This window comes from Gopherus flavomarginatus, chromosome 24 (assembly GCF_025201925.1).
Source record: "Gopherus flavomarginatus isolate rGopFla2 chromosome 24, rGopFla2.mat.asm, whole genome shotgun sequence".
Classification (NCBI taxonomy): domain Eukaryota; kingdom Metazoa; phylum Chordata; order Testudines; family Testudinidae; genus Gopherus; species Gopherus flavomarginatus.
Genome location: NC_066640.1, coordinates 15,531,860 through 15,541,870, shown reverse-complemented (window position 1 = coordinate 15,541,870; position 10,011 = coordinate 15,531,860). Strand labels below are relative to the sequence as shown.

General features: G+C 54.0%; 1 protein-coding gene across 1 annotated transcript in view; it reads left to right on the top strand.

Annotated features, from left to right (window-relative positions):
* The first annotated feature begins 793 nt into the window (after nucleotides 1-793).
* The window catches only part of PIK3R2 (phosphoinositide-3-kinase regulatory subunit 2), a 50,280-nt gene continuing 41,062 nt past the window's right edge, over nucleotides 794-10,011 (top strand). Inside the window, exon 1 of the mRNA XM_050934294.1 lies at nucleotides 794-882. The gene's annotated coding sequence lies outside the window, so the exon portion shown is untranslated. The remainder of the gene's footprint in view (nucleotides 883-10,011) is intronic.

The window sequence follows — 10,011 nt, the reverse complement described above, 5'->3', positions numbered from 1 at the left end:
TGGGGGGAACGGGGTGGGCGGGGTTACTGACGGGAGCGGGGTGGGGGGGCTCTGAGGGGAACCGGGTGGGCGGGGTTACTGACGGGAGCGGGCTCTGAGGGGAACGGGGTGGGCGGGGTTACTGAGGGGAGAAGCCGGGACGCGGGGTGGGCGGGGTTACTGAGGGGAGAAGCCGGGACGCGGGGTGGGGGGGGGGCCTCTGGGGAGAACGGGGTGGGCGGGGTTACTGAGGGGAGCGGCCGGCGGGGCTCTGAGGGGAACCGGGTGGGCGGGGTTACTGAGAGGAAAACCAGGAGGGGCTCTGAGGGGCGAGCCGGGGGGGTCACTGAGGGGAGCGGCCCGGTGGGCTCTGAGGGTGGGGGGGGTCACTGAGGGGAGCGGCCGGGGGACGGGTGCGCTGGCCTTGGCCCTGCTGAGGGACTAGTTGCCCTGGGTGGGGGCGCTGCCAGGGGACCTGTCGGGGGGGTGGACCCACCCGGCTATAATTTGGGGGCAACAACAACATCCTTCCCGTTTCATTAAAATAAACGTAAAATAAATAATGTGACATAATGGCGGGCTGTGGGGGGGCGGACTCGGTTGTTTCCGTTCCTGCTCGGGAGTCGCCGTTATCCCCTGTGGGGTCGGGAAGGGGGCGGGGTTATCTCCTCCTTGCGCTCGGGTGTCCTCGGAGCCTCCGAGGGCCCTCAGATTGTTTCGGGTGTCTCCGCCTTCGTTCGTGGGTTTTCGGGAGGGGCTCGGGTCGTTCCGCTGCATCTCGGCTGTTTCCGCCTGGCGGGGAGAGGCGGGGCGAGGGGAGACAGCCGAGCTCGCCGCTGCCTGGCTGAGGCGCGAGGGACGCGGGGCTGCGGCGGGGCGGACGGGGCTGGCGCCGGCGGAGAGGTGGGTCTCGGCCCGGCGTGTGTGACTGTCGGAGCGTGGCTGGCAGGCGGCCCGTGCCCCAGCCGGGGGAGGGGTGGGGTGCGCTGTGCCCCCCAGCCCCGGGGAGGGGAGCTGAGCTGGGGGGGGCTGTGTGCGCTGTGCCCCCCAGCCCCGGGGAGGGGAGCTGACTGTGGGGGGGGGCTGTGTGCTCTGTGCCCCCCCAGCCCCGGGGAGGGGAGCAGAGCTGGGGGGGGGCTCTGTGCACTGTGCCCCTCAGCCCCAGTGAGGGGAGCTGAGCTGTGGGGGGGGGGCTGTGTGCGCTCTGCCCCCCAGCCCCGGGGAGGGGAGCTGAGCTGGGGAGGGCAGTGTGCACTGTGCCCCCCAGCCCTGGGGAGGGGAGCTGAGCTGGGGGAGGCTGTGTGCACTGTGCCCCCCAGCCCCGGGGAGGGGAGCTGAGCTTGGGGTGGGGGCTGTGTGCACTGTGCCTCCCGGGGAGGGGAGCTGAGCTGGGGGCGGGGGCTGTATGCACTGTGCCCCCCAGCCCCAGGGAGGGGAGCTGAGCTGGGGGAGGCTGTGTGCACTGTGCCCCCCAGCCCCGGGGAGCTGAGCTTGGGGTGGGGGCTGTGTGCACTGTGCCTCCTGGGGAGGGGAGCTGAGCTGGGGGTGGGGGCTGTGTGCGCTGTGCCCCCCAGCCCCGGGGAGGGGAGCTGAGCTGGGGGGGGCTGTGTGCGCTGTGCCCCCCAGCCCCGGGGAGGGGAGCTGAGCTGGGGGGGGCTGTGTGCGCTGTGCCCCCCGGCCGGGGGAGGGGAGCTGAGCTGGGGGGGAGCTGTGTGCACTGTGCCTCCCAGCCGGGGATGGGGAGCTGAGCTGGGGGGGGGGGGGGCTGTGTGCGCTGTGCCCCCCAGCCCCGGGGAGGGGAGCTGAGCTGGGGGGGGTCTGTGTGCACTGTGCCCCCCGGGGCGAGGAGCTGAGCTGGTGGGGAGCTGTGTGCACTGTGCCTCCCAGCCGGGGATGGGGAGCTGAGCTGGGGGAGCTGTGTGCACTGTGCCCCCCAGCCCCGGGGAGGGGAGCTGAGCTGAGCTGGGTAGGAGGCTGTGTGCACTGTGCCCTCCAGCCCTGGGGAGGGGAGCTGAGCTGGGAAGGGGGCTGTGTGCACTGTGCCTCCCCCCCCTACTCTGGGGAGGTGAGCGGGGGGGCCAGGCTGTGTGCATTGCAGCTGCCCATCTCAGGGTGGGATGGTGGGGGGAGAGGCTGTGTCCATTGAGTCCCCCACCCCAGGGTGAGGTAGGTACAGGTGGGTGTGTTGCACCCCAGTGCTTCAGGGAGGGAGTGCATGCATTATGCCAGCCCATCTCATGGAGTGGACAGAGGGGCAGAATGGTATAAAGTGACTGCTGTCCTCATTGGGCTCCCGGTGCATGAGGGTGCTGGATGTGTTGCAGCCACCTCAGAGGAGTGCAAGTGCCCCCAGCATTCAGAGGAAGGTGTGTCCTGGGTGATGATGCTCTCTTCTCCAGGGGCCATTCTCAGTGTGCCTGAGGAGGGGGCTGCAGGACCTTCCCCGCTGATGGCTGTGGGTGCAGGCTAGGCTGGGGTGGTTACAGGGGGATCTTGGATGTAAAACCCCAAACTCATGTTGACTCCATCTGCCTGGCTTTTGACTTCCTCAGAAACCATGGAGTGCGTCTTGGCTGAGCCTGGAGTCAGGAACCAGGCCCTGAGAGGCAGTGTATATGGAGGAGTTTCTCAAGCTTGTTCCAGGCTCTGGCTGGGGACAGGCAGGCTCTTAGCATGGAGTGGCTTTGAAATGGCTGTAAAGTGAACTTGGAGCGCTGCCCAGGAGAGGTGTGTGTTTTGTTGGTGTTGTGAGTGGTGCCCAAGGCCCTGGCTGGGATCCGGACCCCACTGGGCTGGACCCTGTGCAGATTTGAAAAGAGAGAAACCCTGCTGGGGCTTAGGGTCCAATGCACCAAACAGAGTATGGGGATCCAACAGACAAGCAAATGGGTGTGGTGGAGACTTGGCATGGCCCATTGTGGCTCTAGACAGAGAGTTGGTGGAGCGGGCTGTGACATTTGCCTGTAGAGGCCTGGTGAGGGGTGAGGGATCCTAGCTGAGCTAAATGGCCTCTCCATGCAGACTACATGGAGATTGATGCTTGCAGCTCTTTCTGATTTTCGTTGCCATTTTAGAGGCTGGCTTTAACCCTTTGTGTCAGGCCGCCCGTAAATGGAGATTGTGGGCATCTTCTTTGCAGATGGCAGAATTCTGGAGCCTGATATTAGGAATTCACTCATTCCGGGGGGTCTCCAGTCAGAAAGCCTCTCTTTCTTTGGCTTGTCAGCTGTAGTCTGGCCTCCTGTGTATTAATGATTGTCTGGCTTGGTTTCTCGGTCACGTCTGTTTGGAAAGTTTAACATTTTTTAAAAATGGGAATAACGGCCGGGCTGGGAGTGGGGCGCCTCTCTTCCCATCTGTTTGTGTTAGGAAGCTGGGCCATTTTCTGTGTGCTACCCAGAAGTACTGGGACTGACTTGAAATGATTTTGTAAAATGAAAGCTGAACCCAGGAAGTTGGTGGAAGGAATTAATGCTTTGATACGGATGGCTACTGATGAACACATCTTAAACTCCTTGCAGCTGGAGAACAGATACAAAAGGATGAGAAATGTAGCAATTTCTCTTACTCTAAACCCAAGCAGTTGTATTCTCCATGTAACTCTCTGAAGTCCCAATCTATACGTCATATATATATGCCTTGTAAAAGACCGGGGCAGACCTGCAGCGATTCTGACCTGTTTACACTATATTTTGCAGTTTCATTTATTAGATTGCAGGGACGCTCTCATTCTCTTTGGGAGGAACGTTCTTCTGTGTCCACTGACTCCCAAGGCTGATGTTTAACACTGAGGTGGGGAATAAAATCTTGTGGAGCTGCATGGGATTTGGCTAACTAAGGCCCTTCAATCACTGCCCCAAAATGAGCTTCCCAAAAGTGAGGAGGTGTGAATACCCTGAAATGATATGTCTGCTTGCTTACCTTTAATGCTGACACTGTCTCCTTTGGATGCTAAACAGCCTTTCTACTGACAAGAATGGAATAGCAGCCTCCTCTTCTCCCCCGTTAATTTATACAGCATTTTTTCTTTTATTTTTAGAGCAGTTCTCAGAACCACCAGGGATTTCACTCTGTGACTCTTGCTGCAAGAGCAGAGAACGAAAACAGCTGAGTAAATACAGCCTAAATAATTTCTTTTCTGCTCTTCCCTCCCCTTCCTCCTCCCCGCTGCAAGTTTAACATGGGAGGTAAAGTGGTGTGTTAGCTCATGCTGCAGTCACTAATATCCCCAGGATGTAGGAAAGGTCAGGTGGTAATTTGGTTTCTTCCGCGATTATCTATTTGTACTCTGACCTGTTGGACTTGCTCTCAGATCCTGCTATGGAACTCAAAGTAGCCATGACTGTGTCCCCAGCTCTCATTTCTTAAGATACTTGCATCTTGGCCACTTCTAAGGGTAATTACTCCAAACCCCTTATTTTGAACTCAGAACAACATTCATCAACTTTGCTTTTAGAATAGGAAAAAATCCATCCTCCCTCAGCCAACTCTTGTTGGACCAAAAACTCTGGGTTGGGAGAGAAGCCACAAGTCAAATGGAATCCAGTGAAGAATGGACCCGGCTGCCTCAGTGCCTCAGTTGAGGAATTGATGAATGTTTCCAGTGGAAAATATTTATCATATTGGAGGCTCCCTTATTTCCTGAGAGAGAATCTGGAGCTGCTGCCTGAAGCTGATGTGACTTGAGTATTGGGAGATAAGTGGGAAGGGAAAAGTGAACTCTGAGTTAGACTGTAGCTCCCTCAACTCTGTAACTTGTGCATAATTCCAAATATTTCAGGGAACAGATAACATTATTCCCAGCAAATGCCTCGGCTGAAAGCGTGGCTAAAACCTGTTGAAAGATTTTCTTATTGGCTTTGGAATTGTAGGTGACGAGTGACATGTCCAAAATACAGTTAGTGTTTTACTTCTGAAATTAGGTCTTCCAGGAAACCAAACATGCAAAGAAGATGCTTCTAAAATGGGGATGATTTACTCTGGCTACTCAGGGATCCAAATTAAGGGATAACTGAGCAATGGGACAGTTCTAGCATGGGGCACTCTTTTTTTATTCCCTTCCAAACATTTCAGATACCCCTTCACACCCATGGCTTCAGTAACAAAGCAAATGTTTACTCGTTAACACTGCAGAGGTCAAGCAGAAAGCAGCCTCCCCTTAGCATGCACACAGAGTAACAGTCATGGACAAGACACTGGTGGGGGGTCCTATGTGTCCATTCTGTTGGCAGGAGGAGGCAGCCAGGTTCAGAAAACTTGGTCTATGAGTATGTCATGATTGCAAATGAAAGGTGTGTTCCTAACTCGGGTTAGTAGCTTGAGTTCAACCCCAGCTCTCTTACAGGCTTTCATTCGAGCAGCTAATCTGAGTTAAAAGCCAAATTGCTGCTAGTTTAACTCGAGCGAAGCACACACAACTTTTTGCAGTGAAGGTACTAATAGTCTCTGGTGAGAGATGATGGGAAAGCAGCCAGCAGGGTGGGACTGCAGCCCACACACCACAAAGGCATCCAGAGGAAGAGGCGCTTGTGGTTCTTGGCAAGGAGTACTCACTGCGAAGGCCAGTAATCCTGGACCTGGGTGTATTTCATGTCACAGGGGACCAAGGAGGCCCCCAGCATGCCTGGGCTGGTCATGACTGTCACCTGCCAAGAAACTGGAGAGCCTCAAACAACGTTTGCCTTTCAGTTCCCACTTGTCTGTGGTGAGAGCCAGTAATTGAGTGTATTCCAGCTTCCTCCTGGCTGTGCAAATACTCCCCAGTACACTTCTCACTTTCACTTAGGTCAATCCCTCCCTCACGCTGTGCCCATCCCAGCGTTCTCGCCTTGTCTGCTGTCATGTCCCGTCTTGCTCAAACTCTCCTGTAAATGGGCTCTTTCCAGTGAGGCTTCCCTGGAACCTCATCCTCATGCTATGATCTCATCCAGTCTCAAGTTAAACAGGGTAATGCCTGGTTGGGACTCGGATGAGAGACCTCCAAGGGAAACCCAGAAGTGGTGTCTGTGAGTCAGTACTGAGCCAGCGCCCAGCGCAGTAGTGGGGAAGGGAGCGCTGGGCGGTTTGGCATGTTGTTGTTAAGGCAGTTATTGTTTGTCTGTGTTGCAGTACCATCTGGAGACCCCCATCAGGGCTCTGGTTGCTATACAGACAATGAAAAGATGGTCCCTCCTGAGAGCGAGTCTGCTTAGGTGCCTGGTGGAATTTTGGTGCCTGAAGACCTTTGAAAACGTGGCCCCATGACCGTCAGGTGTTTAGAATGAATAGAGCTCCTCTCCCACTTAGTTTTCAGTCCTTGACTGGAATCAAGGGGGAAACAAGCTCTCCTGCTGCTTTAGCTCCCAGTTGGTTTCCCAGCTTTGAAGGAACTAGTCCAACTGAAGACAATGCTCTCAGGGCACTTGCTAGCTAACCTGACTCCCAAAGGAATTGAGGTGCAAAAGCTTTTCCACACAACAAACTGGAAGTGCTCCCAACGGGAAGATGTAAATACCAGCTCTCATGCCATTGTAGTGACCGAAAATAATACAGATACATACCGCAGCACGTGACATTGTTCTGGGTCTGGTTCTGTTCAATATCTTCATCAGTGATTTAGATAATGGCACAGAGAGTACACTTCTAAAGTTTGTGGGTGATACCAAGCTGGAAGGGGTTGCAAGTGCTTTGGAGGTCAGTATTAAAATTCAAAATGTTCTGGACAAACTGGAGAAGTGGTCTGAAGTCAATAGGATGAAATTCAATAAGGACAAATGCAAAGTACTCCACTTACGAAGGAACAATCAGTTGCACGCATACAAAATGAGAAATGACTGCCTAGGAAGGAGTACTGGGGTAGAGCGATCTAGGGATCATAGTGGATCACAAGCTAAATATGGTTCAACAGTGTAACACTGTGCAAAAAAAAGCAAACATCATTCTGGGTTATATTAGCTGGAGTATTGTAAGCAAGACATGAGGAGTAATTCTTCCGCTGTACTCCGTGCTGATTAGGCCTCAACTGGAGTATTGTGTCCAGTTCTGGGTGCTACATTTCAGGAAGGATGTGAACAAATTGGAGAAAGTCCACAGAAGAACAACAAAAATTATTAAACGTCTAGAACACATGACCTGTGGGGGAAGATTAAACAAACCCAGTTTTTTCAGTCTGGAGAAGAGAAGACTGAGAGGGTACATAACAGTTTTCAGGGTAGTTACAAGGAGGAGGGAGAAAAATTATCCTATCCTCAGAGGTTAAGAAGGACAAGAAGCAATGGCTTAAATTGCAGCAAGGGCAGTTTAGGCTGGATGTTAGGAAAAACTTTCTGTCAGTTAAGCACTGGAATAAATTGCCTAGGGAGATTGTGGAATCTCCGTCCAGCAGGTTGACCAAACACTTGTCAGTGATGGGCCAGATAATATTTAATTCTGCCTTGAGTGCAGAGGACTGGGCTAGATGACCTCTTGAGGTCCCTTCCAGTTCTAGGATTGTGACATCTACAATACCTAGCTTCAGCTGGCCTGAACAGCTGCAATTCTATAATTAAAAGAGCAGCAGCACCCTTTACTCCTTACGCTGGAGATGGGGCTCGTTGACACAGTATTGTGTTTTTTGTTTAAAAGGTTTTAGGAGATTACAGGAAGTTTAGGCCTTAAGATAGGTTTTCATAGTTTCAAATTTAACATTAAACAGATTTATTTTTAAAGAAAAATGTTAAATAAAAACTAATAATTAAAAAAAATCAAAATGTGTTTGTTTTATCGAGTGTTGTTATAGATCCCCGCCCTGGTTGGGGTTTGAGTGGGGAGTTTGGGCCCTGAGGAGCTGGAGACTGCCTGCCTGCCCCTGACTGGGGTGTGTAGGCTGACTTGGTGAAGAGGGGGAGTGACGGGAAGTTGAGCTTTGGTTCCCAGATCTGGGAGCCCATACTCTGTACGGTGCCAGGAGAACATAAGGACAGCCATACCGGGTCAGACCAAAGGTCCATCCACCCCAGTATCCTGTCTGTCGACAGTGGCCAATTCCAGGTACCCCAGAGGAAGTGAACAGAACAGGTAATCATCAAGTGGAGTTGCTCCATCAGCTGTTGGGTGTTTGGGACTGGCCATTCTGGAGGTGAGGGTATTGGGGCATGAGGAGACCCTGGCCTGGTGGTCAGGGTTGCAGGATGGGATAGACCCTCTCCAAGCAGAGGATCCTATTCTCAATTACTGCAGTGTCTCCCTGGCCAGCTGCGACCTGTGGTGACCAGGCTCCTCATCACTGTGGTGTCAGGCCCACCCCTCTGGCTGGACAGGAAGCAGCAGTGGCAGTCTGGGCCGGAGTTCAGTGTGGAGCGAGTCAGGCCCCTTTCTGGCCTGCCCCTTCCACGATGAGATCAGCCCACTATCCTCCCTAGCAGAAGCAGGGATGCCTGCTTCAGCCTCCGTGCTATGGGACAATCACAGCAGTGCAGCAGAGGCTCTCTGGCCATGCATTTCTCTTGAAATGCAGATGTTCACCGAAGACATTGCCAGGAATTAAAGAAACAAACCCAAAAACTGCAATTTTTGCAGGGCCTTTTCTTTGGGACCCTTGTGCTGTGGCACGGAGTGGCTACTCATCTGCTCCCGGCTGGCCACGTGTTCCCCAGGAGAAGCCTAGTGGTGATGGAGACAGTCAGTGCATGTGTTGAGAACAAACTCCCACCTCCAAGTCAGTGGGGGATTCTAGGGACTATGGGTTTTGGGGGGGCTGAGAACACCAAATCCCCCAGGGAAAACAATCATTATCTTTACACAATGTTAAAGCACCTCCGTGCTGAGACAGGCTTGTGCATGGCCCCTATCCCTGGCTAACTGCCCTGCTCTGGCACTTCACTCCCAAGCGTTGGAGCTGCTGGTTCCCTCCATATATCTGTTTATGGGATTTGGCACATACGCCCCATCCCCAGCACAATTTCTGTCATCTGCTTTCCATTGGGCGCCAAGGTTTCCTGATCTGCGGTTGCCGCTGTGCGCACAGTTAAGCTGCTTGGCTGGATTTGTGGCGGGATGTAGAACAACTGTTTCCCCTACAGAGGACAGGCGCAGACACCGGAGATGTAGGCTTGTTTTACCTGCCCCCCTGCTCAAACGGCTGGGTTGGCTGAGCCAAGAGAGCAGGCGGCTAAGGGGGTTGCTTTAGTCCATGTCTGAGTTCAGTTGAGCTTTACTCTTGTGCATTTGAGCAAATGCATTATTGTTGGAGGCTCTGTGGAGGGGAGGCAGCATAGAACGTGGTCTCCTTCCGAGTGTGTGTGGGAGGGTGTTGGGGGTGGGCACCTAGATAGAGCACCACTATGGAAGAGTAGACACCCAGGCTGAAGGGAAGATGTCTGAGTAAGCCATCTGGTTAATGGCACCCCCACACCTTACCCTCATGGAGTCGTCGGATCCTCTGTCCGGAGAGACTCCTTGCACCACTGGTGGTGTTTGCCTTCTTGAGTCCCCTTCGAAAACCAAACGGGGCACCCTTATACCTCCCCCACCTCGTCTCCTCCTGACTCGAGCATAAAGGCCACAAGAACACAAGGTGCTTTGTTGTGTCTAAAGCTTTGTGCTGGGATTCCTGGAGATGTGGTAGGTGCTTTGTTCCCCCTTAGCAAGAGAGGCGCTAACCCCAGTGCGCCTGTTCTTCATTCTGCTCCAGGGTTCTCTGCTGGGACTTGCCCTCCACGGCAGAGGAGAAACTGGCACGTTCTTTGGCAGCTTGTGCCCTTTCTGGCATGCAGTGGCTGCACCGCGCTGCTCAGACCCCTGGGCTGTGTCCCACCCTATCAGGCAGAGTTCAGAGGGGCGAGGGGCAGAAAGCTGAATTTAATCCTTTCCTTCTTCACATTGTGGAGTATGAAGTAATATTTTCCTGGCTGGAGCTGACCGAGTTCTGGAAGTGAGGGCTCTGTTGTGAGTTCCGCTCGGCGGCTGCCGTGCCAGGACAGCATGAACTCGCTGTGCCCTTGCCTGGGCCGCAGCACTGTGGTTTGAGATCTGCCTTTCCTTCCACCATACCAGCGGCTTGCTCACATTCAACGT